This window comes from Trematomus bernacchii, unplaced genomic scaffold (assembly GCF_902827165.1).
Source record: "Trematomus bernacchii unplaced genomic scaffold, fTreBer1.1, whole genome shotgun sequence".
Taxonomy (NCBI): Eukaryota; Metazoa; Chordata; class Actinopteri; order Perciformes; family Nototheniidae; genus Trematomus; species Trematomus bernacchii.
The window spans coordinates 7,378,768-7,396,431 of record NW_022987582.1 but is presented as its reverse complement, the minus strand read 5'-3'; the positions used below and the strand labels follow the sequence as shown (position 1 = coordinate 7,396,431).

The 17,664-nt window shown below is 40.4% G+C and overlaps 1 long non-coding RNA gene across 1 annotated transcript in view; it reads right to left on the bottom strand.

Moving 5' to 3' along the window:
- The window catches only part of LOC117480067, a 104,705-nt gene extending 87,813 nt beyond the window's left edge, over nt 1–16,892 (bottom strand). The window contains exons 1-2 of the long non-coding RNA XR_004555631.1: nt 16,791–16,892; nt 15,016–15,384 (exon numbers count right to left, since the gene is read on the bottom strand). This is a non-coding gene — a long non-coding RNA (uncharacterized LOC117480067). The remainder of the gene's footprint in view (nt 1–15,015; nt 15,385–16,790) is intronic.
- Between the last annotated feature and the right edge of the window lie 772 nt (nt 16,893–17,664).

Genomic DNA, 17,664 nt, shown 5'->3' with positions numbered 1-17,664 from the left:
CACATCAAACATCACATTCTGGCAGGCACACAAAGAGACACAAATACTCCCTTCCCCTCCCTCTCTCTTCCTATTTCACACACACAGACACACACACACACACACACGCACACAACAGCTACCTTGTGAGAGAAAGACCTGATGTTCCCCAACTAGTGAACTGCTGAGAGTTAGGCACCTGCAGTCCAACTGTGTATGATGTCAGAGCAATGTAGGAAAAAGGGCACGTGTATTCTTGTCCACTCATCAATGCTAATCTTTAACTTTTAGTCCAATCATCTACCTTTTTCTCTCACACAAACAAACATGCATCACAGCCCCTACCCATTAGTGAGAATAGGTGCCAACTGTCAAGGGCAAAACACACATACACACAGTGTGACATCATTTTCACTACAGGCCTTTTGATACCACCTCACACCGCTCAGCACTGCTCTGCCAAAGCCTCTCTCAGGTATCTCTCTCAGGCTTAAGGTGAGTGGTGACAGCATGCGCTTGTAAATGCAGTCAATATGGTGTTAATGCATTTAGATAATTTATATAGTTAATCAGATTATGCATTGCCAGGAAGCTGCCTATAAATGACCACAACATGCTGGGATTTAGGGATGTTGTTATGTAGCTGTAATATAGCAAAGGAAAGAAGTTCCCATACAACAAAACAAAATTAAATGATTGAAATTTAAAATAAAAAACTATGTTTAGGCTTAACCACACTACTAAACATAACCAATTAATTTTTCCTTTTTTTCTATTAATAACTTTAACCACTAAAGCTGCGACTGTAATCCGGGATAGAATAAATGTCCCTCGAAACGTTATTGAAAATGTAGTTAAGATTTTAGGGAGTATCCTCTTGTAGGAGACAGGGCTGAATGTAAATAACCAGGTAATCATGTTACATCTTCAACTGAATGGACGCTGGCGTTGCTTCTCCGCCGCTCCACCACCTAAATCCTATTTGTTTTATTGTTTCCAGTCCATCCAGTCCATCAGGATTCACCTATTTTGACAAACCGCGTCCACAAGGACGGGGTGGTGGTATTGCTGCTATTTTTAGGAAGGATGTGAAAGCCACCACCATCTCCATCCCTGATATTCCTTCATTCGAGCACCTGGTATTCAAGCTCTCTGGTCCCACTCCCCTGGTCACAGCCATCATTTACCGCCCTCCAAAACAAAATCCCACCTTTTTCTCCGACCTCTCTGACTTTCTAAGCCAGCTATGCGCAATATCTCCATATGTGCTCCTCGTAGGGGATTTCAATATCCACATTGATGACCCAACCAGTAAATATGCCATCGAATTTCTGGAAACTCTACAATGCTTCAACTTTACACAGCACATCAACTTCCCCACACACAGACGTGGACACATCCTGGACCCACTGGTCTCACCACCCACCACCTATCCAGCCTCGACCTTCACATCTCCGACCACCTGGCCTTCACCATGGACATTAATATCCCCATCCAAAAACACAAGCGCACAATAACCTTCAGAAACCTTAAATCCCTGTCTCCCTCAGCACTCTCAGCCTGCATCACCTGCAAGATGTCCGCCTTCCCTCCCCCCCTGCCTGACAATCCATGTCAACTGGTGGACTACTACAACACCACCCTCTCCTCCTGTCTTAATGAACTGGCCCCCCAAAAAACCAAAACTGTCTCTTTCACACATTCAGCTCCCTGGTACACCCCCGAACTCCACCAAATGAAATCACAAAAACGCCAACTGGAACGCCTTCACAAGAAAACCACTCTAACAGTTCATCTCCATGCCTACCCCGACTACTTACAACAGTACAATAACGCACTCAAAGCAGCCCGGTCCAACTACTACTCACAACTGATACACTCTGGCTCCAGCAACCCCAAGGCTCTGTTCTCCACCATCAACACACTCCTTAAACCCTGTGACAACACCACTCCATCCTTCACAACCGCACAGTGCAATTATTTCCTCTCGTTCTTTCAATCCAAAATCGACAGCATTTATAGAAACTTGACCTCCTCAGCAGCCCTCCCCATCTCCCCTCCTGGCTCCCCCCCTTCACCTCACAGCCCCTATCCCGGTTCTCCCCTGTGACCCCAATGCAACTGTCCACCCTCATGGCTGGAATGAACTCCACCTGCACTCTGGACCCCATACCAACAACATTTGTCAGGGAATGCCTCCCTCCCATCTCCCAACTCATAACCACAATCATTAACTCCTCCCTCTGCTCTGGATTGGTCCCCCCCTCACTCAAACTGGCTGCTGTTACACCCATACTGAAAAGACCTGGACTCACACCTGACATCATGTCCAACTTCCGGCCCATCTCGAATCTCTCCTTCCTATCGAAACTACCCGAACGTGTTGTAGCCTCCCAACTGAAATCCCACCTCAGCTCCAATAACCTGTTTGAACCCTTTCAATCAGGATTCCGCACAAAACATAGCACAGAAACAGCCCTCCTCAGAATCACGAACGACCTCCTCCTCTCCTCAGACTCCGGCAATCTCAACATCCTCATCCTCATCCTCCTCGACCTCACACTGCCCCTCTGTCCCAAGGCGTCCCCCAGGGTTCGGTGCTTGGTCCCCTCCTCTTCATCCTCTATATGCTCCCCCTTGGAAAAATCATCCGCCGCCATAACCTTCAGTATCACTGCTACGCAGATGACATCCAACTCTACATCTCCTCTACGACTCCTCACCCACACAATTTGTGAATTATGTTGTGTTGCTGTTTTAATATTTTTATTCTATTATAATATGTGTTGCTGTTTTAATAATTTTGTATTCTATTTTATCTCGTTTTATCACCACTGTAAATGAAATGTATTATTACATCTGTATAAATAATAGCATTGTCAAAAGTCAAACTGTGTTGTCATTTATTATTTGCTTAATGTTGAGGTAAAAAAGATCCCAATTTTATTAAAGCTTTTAGTAAATGTTGTTTACATATTGTGCACAAATTAAATCATTTTTCATCTAATAAAATAAAAAGCAACAGAAAACACAAATCCCCCTGAGGGCGGCTTAGACTGGAGATTAAGTGCTTATAGGCTTTCATGGGTGTTTTTCCATGCTGAAAAGTCAAATATATTTGACCATATAAGTAGCTGTTGTTGTTTAGTTTTTTTCTCTGAATGTCCAGTGAACCAAACACACAGATAAACTGACCCGGAACATGTACGATTTATTTCAACATAAAGAGACAAAACAACAAACCAAACAAAAACAATTATCTTCTTCAAATCAACAGCCTATTGTAATGTTTGTAGTCCATCACTTTTAATGACTAAATTACCACTGTGTTAAATGCAGCTGATCATAAAACAATTCAATACAAAATCCTAATTGTTTCTGAGCAATATTTAAATGTAACTACAGTCACACTAAATCTCACTGAACAAAGTCACATGTTTGGTACCAAATGTTCATACATATGTACCATTCTATACAAGCTGTTAATAAACTTTTCAATTTTCTCTCAATTACATTAGTTCCTAGATCAAAAATAAATAATGAAAAGACAGCTTTAGGTCCATACGTTAACCCTCAAGTCAAAGTTGAATAAAGGGTAAATGCATATGGAAACATAAAGAAAGCAGCTAGCTTCCCAGATGTGATTAATGAAGTGAGAATCTCAGTCGACCACTCACCAAAGCCGCATAGGACTAGAGCCATGGAGGCCTGAGGCAGAGTACATGATTGTGTGTGTTGATGGGGGAACGAGAGAAAGAGGTGTGCATGTGTGTGGCAGTCTGTTTTGAAGTGTGTTTATGCATATGCATAGGTTTGTGTGTGTGTGTGTGAGTGTGTGTGTGTGTGTGTGTGTGTGTGTGTGTGTGTGTGTGTGTGTGTGTGTGCGTGTGCGTGTGCGTGTGTGTGCGTGTGTGTGCGTGCACTGGAAGCAACATACCCCGAGGCTGTGACAGACGGACTCTAAACCACGTTACCCACACACCCCACTGCCTCGCTTAATAGTGCATGAGATAAGAACATTTGGACTCCAACATAACCCACCCACCCCTCCAGCACCGACCACTCCTCCATGGGAAATTGAGCTTTATGACTCCCCAGATTGAGACAATGGCTCCAATGGTTTGTATTGTTGAAAGGAATTCCATGACAACAACTGGATGGGTTGACTAGGGAACTTAATACAAACACAGACACACTCAGTGGCTCAGCAGTACAGTATGGGTGATACTGCACACATGCGACAAGAGCAGGAAAAAAAACACAGACAAGTAGATAAACAGACATAAACTGGCACAGATGCACAGGCAAATACACTGCACACATGGACATTAACACATGAACACCAAGGGACACAAACAAGCTGGCATACAAACATGAAGTAAAAAAACACACCATATTACAATTTGTCCGTTGAGATTGCCTGTGTACAAAATCGTAGGTCCACCTGTTCGTTCCATTTGTTTATCTGATCAGGTGCAGTGTGGTAAGAGGCAGATAAATAGAAAAAGGCTAGATGCTAATATATTTTTCTCCCAACAGTGTTGAAATAACAGCAGGACATTTTTCTGTGATCAGAGCCAGATAAGTAATAAAACTGTGTTTAAAATGATCTGCAGTATTACCCTTCCCAACTTTGGAAAACTGATTCTAATGTTTATTTTTTGCAGATAAAGAGCAGTTGACGTGTGGTAACACAACTAATTAGTAACCCAAAACTCACTCAAAAAGTTATAAATCATAATTGTCCTAATGCAAGTCAGAGGTAATCTGAGCAGTGGAAATTTCTGAAGCAGCAAACTCTCACAGAGATCAGATGAACACATGTGACTCTGCACGATAAGGACTCAGTCAAGGAGTGAGCGTGCACTGCACACCTGCAAGAAAGCAGGGCTGATCAACAAACCATTGTGAACCAACTATAATGTCAAGTTAAAGAAACAGAGTGCAATAATGCAGACAGAAAGTGGTAGATAGTGGGTGGATGCGGCAGACTGAAACGCACAGCCAGAAACAAACAGAGAAAGAAATAGACACAGACACCCAGCCAGCCAGAAAGGCAGCCAGGAATCAAAAAATAAAGTGAGGAAAAAGACAGACAGGCATCCCAACTGTGACAGGCAGACCGCATTGGCGCAAGGAAAGTTAAGTGCAAATTCTGAAAGACAGCAGTGCATACCAGCATGAAACAAAGAGGCAGAGAGAGGCAGGAGGGAAGAGAGTCAAAGTGTAACTGGAGGGGAGAGAAAAAGTGACAGAGGAGGTAGCGCAAATAGGGTGCATGAGTGAGAGCTGGAGAGGATGAGAGAGACATACACACAGACTGATAGAGAGTGCATAGCTCAGCAGGGATTCTTACATGCTTGTACAGTCCAACAGAAAAGAGAAATACTCCACATGACAAGGACAACTTGTCTTTCCTCCACACTCTCTTAAACTTGCATTCTGAGGCTGTGAAACAGGCTCTTAACCAGCCTGCCAGCCAAGCAGATTACCAGCCGTCCACACTGTAAAAGATTACTTCAGCAGACGGTTAGCTTGGTTGGATTAATGGAGTTTTTTTTAAGGACAGGACCAAGGGACTGCTCTAAGTCCTGTGAATACTGTCCCAGAATGCACTCTTAAATAATGATGCCACTTAGTGCTGTGTTCTTTTAAAATGAGATGTGTTTTGCTATAAAAATATTTTAAGATCATTTGGAAGCTCCTGGGACAGATGTGTCTGCACAAAATGACAGCGTATTATCAGTAAACCAGACTAGAAGTTCCTCTGAGACAAGAATAATAGAGACCCTTGTCTGAAAGTCTGGAGGTATCTTTTCAAGTGGATGCAAATTTCTACCTGAAGTTTTTGAGAAGTAGTGTTAACATTTGTGGCGGGTATGGTTGCTGTCGTTGTCAAATTTACATTTCTGTCTGGCATCCTTTCTGTCAGTGTGGAGCCGAGTGAACTGCCGGTGAACTGAGGAGGAGGCTGGCTCAGTGCTCTCACTGTGGCACACAAAACCTCACTGTGCGTGTGTGAGACGGAGAGATTAAGTCAGGGAAAGAGAGATAAAGAGGCAGAGAGGAGGGGGGGAAAAGACTGAACAAATTGCTAAGATAGTTAAAGGGAGAATAATATGGTTGGATAGAAGCTGTAAACATCTTCTTGCGATTGGCCTTGTAACTGTGTGCTTTCATCCTCAATAAATGTGTGTGTGAGTGGCCACAAGTTGACTGTGTCAGCAGCTCTCATTACCCCACACAGCCGTGGACATCAGAGACCTATTAGCTGGTAAAGCAGCCTCTGTCTGTCTGAATACAAACAACAGCAGCACAGAGGACGACACAAACACACACACACACACACACACACACATCGACAATAAACAGCAAGGAAAAGAGAGGCTCACAAATGAACACAGAATCACTGATGCACATTTAGCACTTGCACACATATGCATACTGTCGAGGCAGGAAGTGGATTATCTACCCAACCCAACTGAAAAGTAGTCTGACTGCTGCACAGGGATTAACTTTGTATGTGCAGGAATATTCAAATTAATCTGATTTTTTTTTTAGCCATGAACAAGGCCATCCAGGTTCCTCTAGGCTGCCTGAGGTGGTGATGTGAAGGCAGGTAATTTGGATAAAAAAGAAAATAAGTCATATTAATGGACAATTAAGTTGCATGTGAACATTCTTTAATTCCCTCTAGGCCAATTATGGTTTTAACATGGGCCCACTCCCATCTAAAAGAAGAGTTATTAGCCTGAATGTAACACGCAGTAGCTCAAGCAGTTTGTGATTAAGTCAACCTGTTTATATTACAGTGAGTTTTTAATTTTTAGATAGCTAACTTTACATTTTTCTGTTTCCGAGTAAGGATAACATGCCAACAAATTTCAATCGCAAGTCTACCCTCTGACAGCTATCGTAAAGCTAACCCTGCCTGTCTGTCAGAGAGTGCATGCTAACAGGCTAATGCATAATTGAAAGCATGACTCACGCTTAGTCAACTTATTTCTCTTCTGAAGATGACGCCTTGTCCTTGTCGGGAAAGGAATGTGTGTCCGCTGTGATTCAGCTCTGGCTGGTTAGTCCTAATAATAGCCGTGGTTTAATGTTGAGGTGTTGTGAACATTGCCGCTGGCTATACAAAGAACTGTGTGTGTGGACTGGGCATGCATGTGTGATCATTTCAGCGCCTAAGATTGTCAGCAATATACACATACATACTGTACAAACTGTTTGAGTCAGACTGTAATTTTATCCAGCAAGGACATTATTTACAAGTACCATGAATTTGACCTTGTGAACTGGCGCTGGCACCACAGCAAAGAACAGAATAGCTTATAATAATAGCGCATAATAATTAAAAGCAGGGCATGACTTGGTCTTATTAAGCCACATTCCTTTTAGAGATTACACATTGATCTGATATGAATAGACCTTAAATGAAAAATATTGTCTAAAAAAGCCTTAGCTTTGAGGTGCAATCTTGATTTGTCTGACCCTGTACAAATGGTACAAACTCACATTAGTGGGGAATTACTGTAGGTGAACATAACGATTGAGTCAGCTTGCCACATGCTAAACTATATGTCTATATTTTTTTTTAAAGGGCATGGCCATTTTTTTAAGTGCTCCCAAATGAAATCCAAACTCCCACTTGACTGTGTTGTGCCATGTTTGTTGCGAAAGTGGGCCTGTATCCAGCTGTATTCAGCATAAAGGCTGTATCCAGCATGGAACTACTACATTATTGAGAGCAGGGGCATTTACTTGAGCTTATTCAGCCCATTTCCAGGCACTCAGATTATGCCTCGCACTGGACTGGAAAATCGTGTCAGTGCAGATACTTTTACGGGAAGGCTTTCATAGTCTGCTGCATAATCTGCCTCCTGGAAACCCAACTTTTGACATTAACCATCACATGGATATAAATGGCATGCTCGTACATGAAGATTCCCAGACATGAATGACCTTTGATGCAGATTATTAATGGAAAAAATAAGTCATCTAGACTACGCCATTGTATCATCATAGAGCATTATAATTACCATGATGTCAGCAAAATTAGCATTTTAGAAGGGAAGGGGATTTGGATGGTGGTCATTGTTGAAAGAAAAGCTGCTTCTCTTTACTTGGGAATGGTTTTAAAGGGTTGATGAATTAATCGGTTATGAAGCAATCAAGATATTGCGTACTTATATTAAGTGTGATGAACTATATAGTATGTGGATTTTTGACGTGGGCATTGCGGCTCTTCAGAATGTCCAATGGCCAACTGCCAGACAGAAGGTTTAAGTAGTTGGATACAATTATTATGAATTATGTTGATTGACTTTTAGGTACAGTTAGTATTACCTTAACTTTACAGCTCATATTTAACAATGACATATGTGTGTGAACAGTCTGCTGGTTACCTAATTGTTATTTAGTTAGGCAGTATGCAGGATATACTCATTGAGTATTAAATAAGCAGTAAGACAGCATGCAATTTTGAAGACAGACACTGGGGTCTTAATAGAGCTTGTCTGAACACATTCAAACAAATCCCCCACCATGTTGTTCAGTCTGCTTGTTGTTAGGTGGATCTCAGATTGTCTTAATGTGATCAGGTTTCTCTTCATTGGAAAGAGACAGCAATGAGCTAGAGGATTGTAGATATCTTCACCCCACGCTGTAATATTTGTATTAAAAATATATTTGTCTGTATGCAAACAAAGGAAGAAAGAGTTGTGTTATACTATACCCACAAAGGCAGAGACTGTGATAGTTTAACATCTGATAATAGCTAGTGTTACAAGACTAAATCGGATTTATCACACTATATTCAGCTTAAAGATATCTCCATCCAAACAGATCTGATTCAGCACTAGTCAAACACAGTCCTGACAAGGTGTCATGCAGGAAAGAAATAACTAAATAAAGATAGGACACCAGATAATATTTTTGGATTAGCTTGCTCGACTATCACCTCCTCAATTGTGGCAATACAGCACACAGCATTATATGAATACACAGAAAGATATTGCTTAAAATGTTATAATCTGACAGCTATATCTGAACGAGACTCTAGGAAAATAGCTCTAACGTCTGAGGCACATTACCGTGGATTAGCATTATACTCCTGGGCGAGTATAATATCAACTTTATGTACATGTCTTTAGTATTTTTTTCAAGCTGTTAAAGGGAACCTAATTATAAGCTTGATTTTATTAAATAAAAAATGACAAAAATATGGGATTGTTTTGTATTGTCTGAAAAAACGTTTCATAGAGACACTTACAGGGCAGCAGCATTACAGTTTGTGCTCATTTATTGCATTCCCTAATGGCTTTACATCACTGCAGATTCTCAGTCATTCTCCTGTGCTTTTATCCCTATTTTGATGTGATCTTTTTTTGTCTTGCAAAGTAAATATTTTAAATAATTACTGTCAAAATAGTACACGTTCTGTGGAAATCAGAGGATGCCTTCAGTTTCAAAGGAACAGGCTTTAGTTTACAGACTAAAAACGGCTGTCAGAGGCTTTAGTTTGAGCTTAACTGGGTTGTGTCTGACAGGTAAGGCAAGTTACTATCTGATGCAGAGAAACATTACTTTCTAGCTGCCAGAAATGTAGAAAAAATGACACATCATAGATTTGTTTACAAGTAGGAAAAGGATGTAAACGTCTTCCTTCTGTCTCAACTCAACTCTAGCTTACACACATTTTTAGACAATCTGGATGAATGACAACCCTGCTTTGGGAATAGGGAACCATTTTATGGTTTTAAAAGTATTAAAGTCTTTTTGAAAAAGTAAGCTGCCCACTGACCAAGTTCAAGGATTCTATTATGCAAATGATACGCCTCTTCAAACTCATAGCAAAGGATATCAGGCATAAAAGGCAACTAGAGTGAAAAGGTTTCATCGTTTTTTTAAATGCTCACACTTATATTAGGAAGAAGGTGCAAAAAAAAGATAACTAGCTTACATAAAGATAGTCAATATAGATGAACAAAACAAAGAGCCACCTTTACAATCTATAAATCTGAGAATGAGATGGCACAATAATGGACCGACGGTGAATGAAAGGAAATTGTAATCCAAAAACAGAATAAGTGCCCACATAAAAACTGTCACCAAAATGATTTCTAGAGACTGTATCATAGTATTAAACCACAGTAAATCACAGCATTAAAAGCTCAGCAGTACTTGTATCATTTAACTGTACTGTGCATTCAGTATACAAGCCAGTGTTTATCCTCTGATGACACAGGGGTGTGTGTTTGTATCTATAAAATCACTGTGTCTTAATCTCCTAACTACCAGACAATAACAGATTTGTCTGTGATAAAATCCTGGTTTATACACGTGTCTGTCTGCCTGCCATACAAGTCAATCTTCATATGTGCGTCTGTGTGTTGCTGCTCATCTTCTGTGTGTGTGTGTGTGTGTGTGTGTGTGTGTGTGTGTGTGTGTGTGTGTGTGTGTGCGTGCGTGTGTGTGTGCGTGCGTGCGTGCGTGCGTGCGTGCGTGCGTGTGTGTGAGAGAAGGAGCAGATTTAGCTTTGATAAAACCTCAGTCTTTAGAGGGATTATCAGTCCATCCCCAGACAGCAACATGCTGTGCATTTATGGAGGTAATAAGTTGACCTGTAATAGACCGACAACTGACTAGCGCTCTTATTGAAATGGTGTCCCTATATCTACACCTGGGATGGGAGGAGGAGGAAAAAAGCAATATCTTCAGGGGCAGTTTGACCTGCTGCGCAACACACCATGCGAGCTCCCATCCAGAGAATTTTGATTTGGTGTTTACCTTTATGAGTTTTCCAACTGGTTTGTCATGCTATTGTCTGCCTTTCAGTTTTGACTCCACTGACATCCCAGAGGGCAAATGTGCAGCTGGCAGAAAAGAGTAAGCACACAATGTGGCACAAAGCAGGACATTAACATTTAAACTCAAACATAAAATAACTAAAGAGCAATCTTCATGACAAAGTCCTGTCCTCATTTACCCTCAGAGATCTAAATCCTTGCCTTTCCGCACTAAAAGTAATACAAATGTTTAAAGATGCATGTTAGTCATTGCAATATTGTTTAATGTTATCTTCAAAGCTATTTCTCACAGCATGATTTGGATATTTCAAAGCAGGACAAATCCCTCAAAAGGTCATAAGATAGTGGCTGCAGGATAGCTGGTTTCAGGACACAGCAGTCAAATAAATCCGCTATTATTTTCAAAAGCAATCCTTGGGTTGTTCCTGAGCTCCTGACTTATTCCAATATTACCGAAAAGCTTTTCAGTTACCAGTCTTATTGGCTGTAAAGAGTGAGGAGGGTCTGGAGGACTATGTTTTTCAAAAACTCAGTCACAGTCAGAAATAAAAATGACTACCCCTCTCCGTCATGGTGAGAAAATTACTATAAACTGAAGAGAGACAGATATAGAGCAGTATACTATGTGTCCTGTCCTTCTTCCTACTTTCCCCGTCCCCTCTCCTTCTGTCTCACTTCTCTCTTTCTGCCTCCTTTCTTTCCTGCCCATCTTTTAACCCCATGTCTTTTTTTTCCAGCTTCATCTCCCTATGTTCTCTCTCTATCTCTCCCTCCCCTCCTTCAAACGCTCTTGCTTCGTGCGCAGTCATAAAGAAATAATGTATTCCTGTCCCCCCAGTGCGGGTATGTATTAGCATGCCAGCAGAGCACGTTAACTTATCTCGCGGCTACAGGCGCTGAGTGGTTAAACTAAGCTCTGATAGTTTGCAACGGGATGACCACAGAATGCCTGTAGCTCAGAGAATCAGGACTGCCGTCACGATTAGGGATGGTGGGCCTAATGTTTTACTGCACTGTAATACTGTACTGTAGTCCTGAATGAGTCTCTGGTATGCACAAAGGGAGCATCAACCTAAATTCAACTGGTAGGAAAAACTAACAAAATCGTAACTTTTTTAGACATTATCAATTGAGTATTTCTTTCCTCTAAAGAAACAGAGTACATTGCTAATCTGTTTAAAAGGCTGTACTATTTTTGAAGTCCAACTCCAAATGTATTTGTCCATCTGTCAGTGCTTGTATCAGAGGATATGAAATTACACTTTAGATGGAAAAACTAAGTATGAATTCAATAAAGCACAATGTTAACATATACTATATATAGTAGTGGGTCAATTCTTCATGTGTCTGCAAGTTTAAATTACTAAAAATGTATTACAGATTGGACCTTAACTGGTCTTGTTCTCATTTAGTTGTGTGATGAACCAGAAAATATAACTACTGTACACATACAAGCATTATAGTTATTTCATGCAATGCCCACAAGCTACATGTAATGAGTGGTTGAACTAAACCTGATAGCATTCCTGAGGCTGACCACAGGATGTCTAAGAGAATTAGGCTTACAGTGGTGATCAGTTATTCTAGGCCTGATGTTTTACTATAGTCTAATGTTCTTTGCATAACATCAGTCCAGCTCACCAACATGCCATGCATACAAAAATATATAACGTCAGAATTACGCAGACTATAGAATACATTCATGTCTGTAGGATTGATGTCAAAGCGCTACTTTCCAAAGTTATATACTTTGTGATGCTAATCAGACTTCACCAGAAATACAAGAATGAAATACTTTATATTAGTGTAATAGTAAATACCGATGGGATAAGAGATTATGGTGACAGAGATTTAGTTGTGCATATGCTGCAGAGACAGAGATGGTGTGAAACCATTGCCTATTTTAATGAGCATTCCAGCTTAGAGGGATATTGAGACTTCAGAGCTGGAAGATGCCACCGATTGCTGTGCAAATGTTGTCCCATGTAACTCAATGGATTAGGTTTAGAGGCTCAACTCCCACTGGGACGTCTGTATGAATAAAAAACGCATTCTCTCACAAAGCGTCCACCAAATGGCAAATGTTATGAAAACTGCACTGTACTTGATAATGGCATTACAGATAAGCAATGTAATTAAGCTACACACAGCGGAGCAGACTGTATTGTAGCTGAAACCATGCCTGCGCAATGCCTATTAAGAGCTCAGTGCTGGGCCTGTCACAATGATTAGTTATGCTTAACCTGATGTTTCTGTTTCGCTCACAAGTTCATTAACTGGGTACTGGACTGAATGTGCACACTTGTAATCCACAGTAGGTAAATAGTAAGGCAGGAGGGGTGTAGAGCTCTAATGTTAAAAGCAGGAACATTGGATCTACTTACACATGAACTGAATAAGACCAAAATACACATGTATATTATGCTTAAATAAAGCTTCACAGCCATTTTACTCTGTAAAATATTATTAATGTCTCCATCTCTCTCTTGCATCCTCTGTCCTTGCTTCCTGTAGTTGATGACTCATCAGCACCCATCCTCTGCCACTGACCTACATCTGTCCCACCTGTGTGACACCGTGTTGACTGACCCACATTCCCAGGCGACCTTAGCCTGTGCCACAAGAGCAGAAGAGGAGAGAAACTGCAGTATTAAAGCTCTGTTCACACTTGCAGGTTAATTGTTGTTAGGCTGACATCGATACTGCCGTTGTTAGATACCAGGTAGACTGACACTCTTTCCCTTATAAATGTGATCTATTGGGCTTAGTTAAGGCAATTTATTTTCTATAATTAAACCTATAAAAGCATACAGTAATTTACTGCCACATAAAAAAAAGCATCTCAAACAGTTGGCTGAGCGATGATTTATCCTCACCTGCCTGGGTGTTATGTTATCACATTCTTATTCACATCACATTTTTCAAGGCCTGATATTTTCTAGTCTAATCTGTAATGTAAACAACAAAAGTGTTTTCTCTCCCCACCACTCCCCAAGTTGTTCCTTGCATATGCTTACAGATAAACAAGCTATTTCGGAGCGGACATGGTAGATTAAAATCAGAGTACACAGCCAAGAGCAACATCTCTGTGTGTCTGCTTCTCTCCGCAGAGCACAGCATGGTGAGAGAGTGATGCTGCTGCAGGACCATGTGGACCGCCATGCACAGAGGCCGGGGGCGGAGCTTGGATGACAAGTACCACAGTGTGCTCTCATTGGCCCTCAATGACATCATTGATAAGGAGTGTGTCTTGCTTTCTCCCTCTCACTCACTCTAGCATAAGTATAGGCACAGGTTAAGAGGTTTATATGCATCTCTCATGACTTTTTCTTGCCTTCATCGACTGCTGCATGAAAATAGGCAATATTAATAAATTGTGTTTACGCAACTACTCAACACTTGTCCATCACAGGAGTTCAAGTTTCTGTTTTATTTTCAGATGTAGATGTAGGTTACCACAAGGTCAACAGTGCAATAATGTTTATTCTCAGCAATAAAACTACTAATTGCATTTAAGAGCACTATTCATAAAATACTATAAATACTACTCCAACTGCTACATCTCAAATCAAATAAACATGGAATAACTGATTAAGAATACATTAATAGGCCAAACACACTGCACTGGATCAGTCAAGTCAGCTACACAGAAACGTTGGGTATAACACATGTTAATTGCATACAATATGAGAACATTCAGGAAAGGTTCATTCATATTGTAAAATAAAAAATATAACTTTATGTAAAAGTGTTGTATATCAAGAAATATGAGTTTAATATATAAGTTAGTCATTAGGTAAGTAAATAAATCCTGGTTTGGCGTCAGTCTACAAAACACTATGCTGTCGTCATAAAAAAAAATGTAATTCCAGATTATTGTCCAAACGTCTAAAAGATATTGACTTATTTTCTTGGGATAGTGACTGAAATGATATAAGAATCTGGAGAATGACATAATCAAAACACAGGTAAGAGGAAAATAATGTTGGAATGTCAGAGATGCTATTTTTAAGATGTAGCTCAGAATTGCACTTAAAACAAATGTAAAAAGCCACGTAAAGTGCAGCCTCTACCAAAATTCTATTAATATTGGGAAATTAATGGAGGCGATGTCTGTGTTCATATCTGGGTTTGCTGGTCAGTCCTGTTTCCAAGTGAGCAAGACAGTCCTGCAATCAAAGGGTTGAACAAGTGCCACATCCCAGAACAAAGTAATATCACCTACCAATGCGGAGGGCCTCTGAGGATCACAAATGCAATATCCTGCTGTCCCAGTGACTTTTGGCTGGAAAGTTGTCTTGTGGAGAGACACACTACACATTTGTATAATCCTCAAAGTGTCTCCATGAGTTTCATATTTCCAAGTGTGCCTGAAATGCATCCCGCCTGGCAGTGCTGCTCCTGAAGTTTAAATCCTTATAAGATGAGTCTTCACCTTCTCCAAAAGAAAACTGCACAGTCTCTTAATCCTCCTCTGCGTCTTAAAGCTGCTTGATAGGTGACTGTACATCTTCCATGTGATTTCCACAGTTTTTCTTTCCTTAACCTCCAACAGCAGAAACGCTTTCCTGGTTAATCTGGTGTTAAAATCCACCTAAGGACAGATCCCAGAGGAATAAAGAAAAGATTGAAAGCATTAAAACTTGCGCTACGAAAGTTCAGCAAAAATATGCTCATTGTTTCAAACTGCTCAAATAATAAATGAAATTATATATTTGTTGATAAACTATTGAACTTAGGGTGTGAATATAATAGACTTTTAAAAGTTGCTGTATGAGTTGGTAAAAGTTTGAAAAAGAAATGTATCAAAAAACAATTGTTTGCAAAACTAATTCTGTTTCATACAACAAATAAATCTATAAGTGCAGATTTTTCTTCTTTGTTGCCAAATACAAAGTTTAAGGGTAGGGCTACTATACAATGGAATGCAGCAAATTCAAACAAGTTGTTTGCTTGGCCACACCTTCACATGAAAAAGAAAGTTTAAAAACAAAAATGTAAACTACATTTGTGTTTTAGAGACCTTAAAAAATTAAGTTAATAACTATTTATCTTGACGCTTTCCGGCAGGGTTTGTATATTTGTAGAAAACAGGGGGACTAAAAGCGCATTCTCCACTTTGGAAAATTCGAAATATTTTTTATCCCATACAAAATATTTAAGTCGTTCCAAAAACGTGTTTCCTTGTGGAATTGCGCTTCTTTCTGCTAGTTTTCTTTGTATGGACTGAGAACAAAGGAGCCTTTACTGTAACAAAGAAGCTGCAGCGACTTATACCTGTTGCTCAGTTTCCAATAAACTATTCCAAGTTGCTTAGTGATTTTCAAAACAAACATAATTTATATTCATTGTTTATCCTCGGAATAGTGTTCCTTATTCACGCAACAAGTGGAATTATGTGTCACAGTTAAGTTTCTTTGAGACTTTACACCTGATTGCATTGTTCGGAATTCCCTCAGTGCACTGGCAACTTCGCAAGATCACGAACACCACTATCAAAAAACTACTGCACGGGGGGGAAACTATTTACAAACTATTTATGAACTAATACTTGTCACTTTGTCTTTTTTCCAGTGTGCGTAAAAGCTCCTTTTTCTTCGCAAACTTCTGACAGACAGTTGCTTTGTCTTGCGCGTCGCAACATCCCCGAGAGACAAAAATACGGCAGCTGCACAAACTCCATCTCACCTCCAATGAGCTTAACTGACTTTTAATTATAACTATGATAAGTTGATTATTTTTAAGCGTTATGAAGATGCGTGTCTGAGCATCCCATCAAGTTCTCTCCTCAAAGCGCCCCGCATCAGACAAAGGAAAAGGGGACCGCTCCTCTCGCTCTCTCTCCTCGCTGCCTCTCATTCTCTATGTCTCTCTCCCTCTCTCTCCTGCTTTGTGCTCAAGTTTGAGCGCTGACGCACCAACTACAGCAGCAACTTTTAACTGGAAATAAATTCACAAAAATCACGCCGGGGGTTCAAGTAAAGGCAGAAGACAACTCACCTGGGGGTGTTTTGCTCTGTGCGCGTCGCCGTTTGTCGTGGAAAAAGTTTGAGAGGGCACATCTAGCTTTGTGTTGTGGAGTCCCCCTTTGTCTACACGTGTGATAGATGGATGGGGCTCCTTTTGGCCGCGCCTAGTTCATTTCGCTCTCCAAAGAGTCCCGCCCTCTCAAAGTCAAACAACTATGAACACAACAGTGCAGACGGACTGTGGAGATGTCTGAATACCATGGAGCACAGTGGAACGGTTTGATTTTATATTTATTTATTTATTTGAGCTCACCAACTTTATTTGATCAGTTTACTTCCCAAGTCAATAAACTAATCAGTGTTTCTGTTATGACATATTATTTATCTTCAAATATTTCATTTTTATCTAAATGTAACGTTGTGTTGTTCAATGGCTAGCACCTTGTAGATGTCCCCCTTTGATAACTCTTTCCCTTCTCTTTTCTTATTCAAGTGCATGCCCACTAAAGGAACACAGCTGTCACACTCTCTGCTTTATCATTTCTTTCTTTTCTTGTCTTTTTTCTCAATGTCAAGTGTGCAAATAGCATGGCTGCGGGTGCGGCTCACTAAAACTTTTCTGGATGCACTGCTTGGAGACTACCATTGTGTCTGGACAGCAGCAGCAGCAGGGGAACAAAGGAAGAGACAAAAGAAAAAAAGGTCTCTTTGTTTGTTAATGCACAGAGTGGCAGTAAATATAAACAATGGCAACTCTGCAACAAGGTGAAACCTCTTAGACTGGAAAGCGTAATTTGGAGGCAAAGTAGGCCTGTGAGGTTTAGAAAAATTGGCTCATTCATCTTGTTCAATTTCAGCTATCTTTGTATGTTTTTTCATTTTGCAGGAATATTTTGTTAATAGAA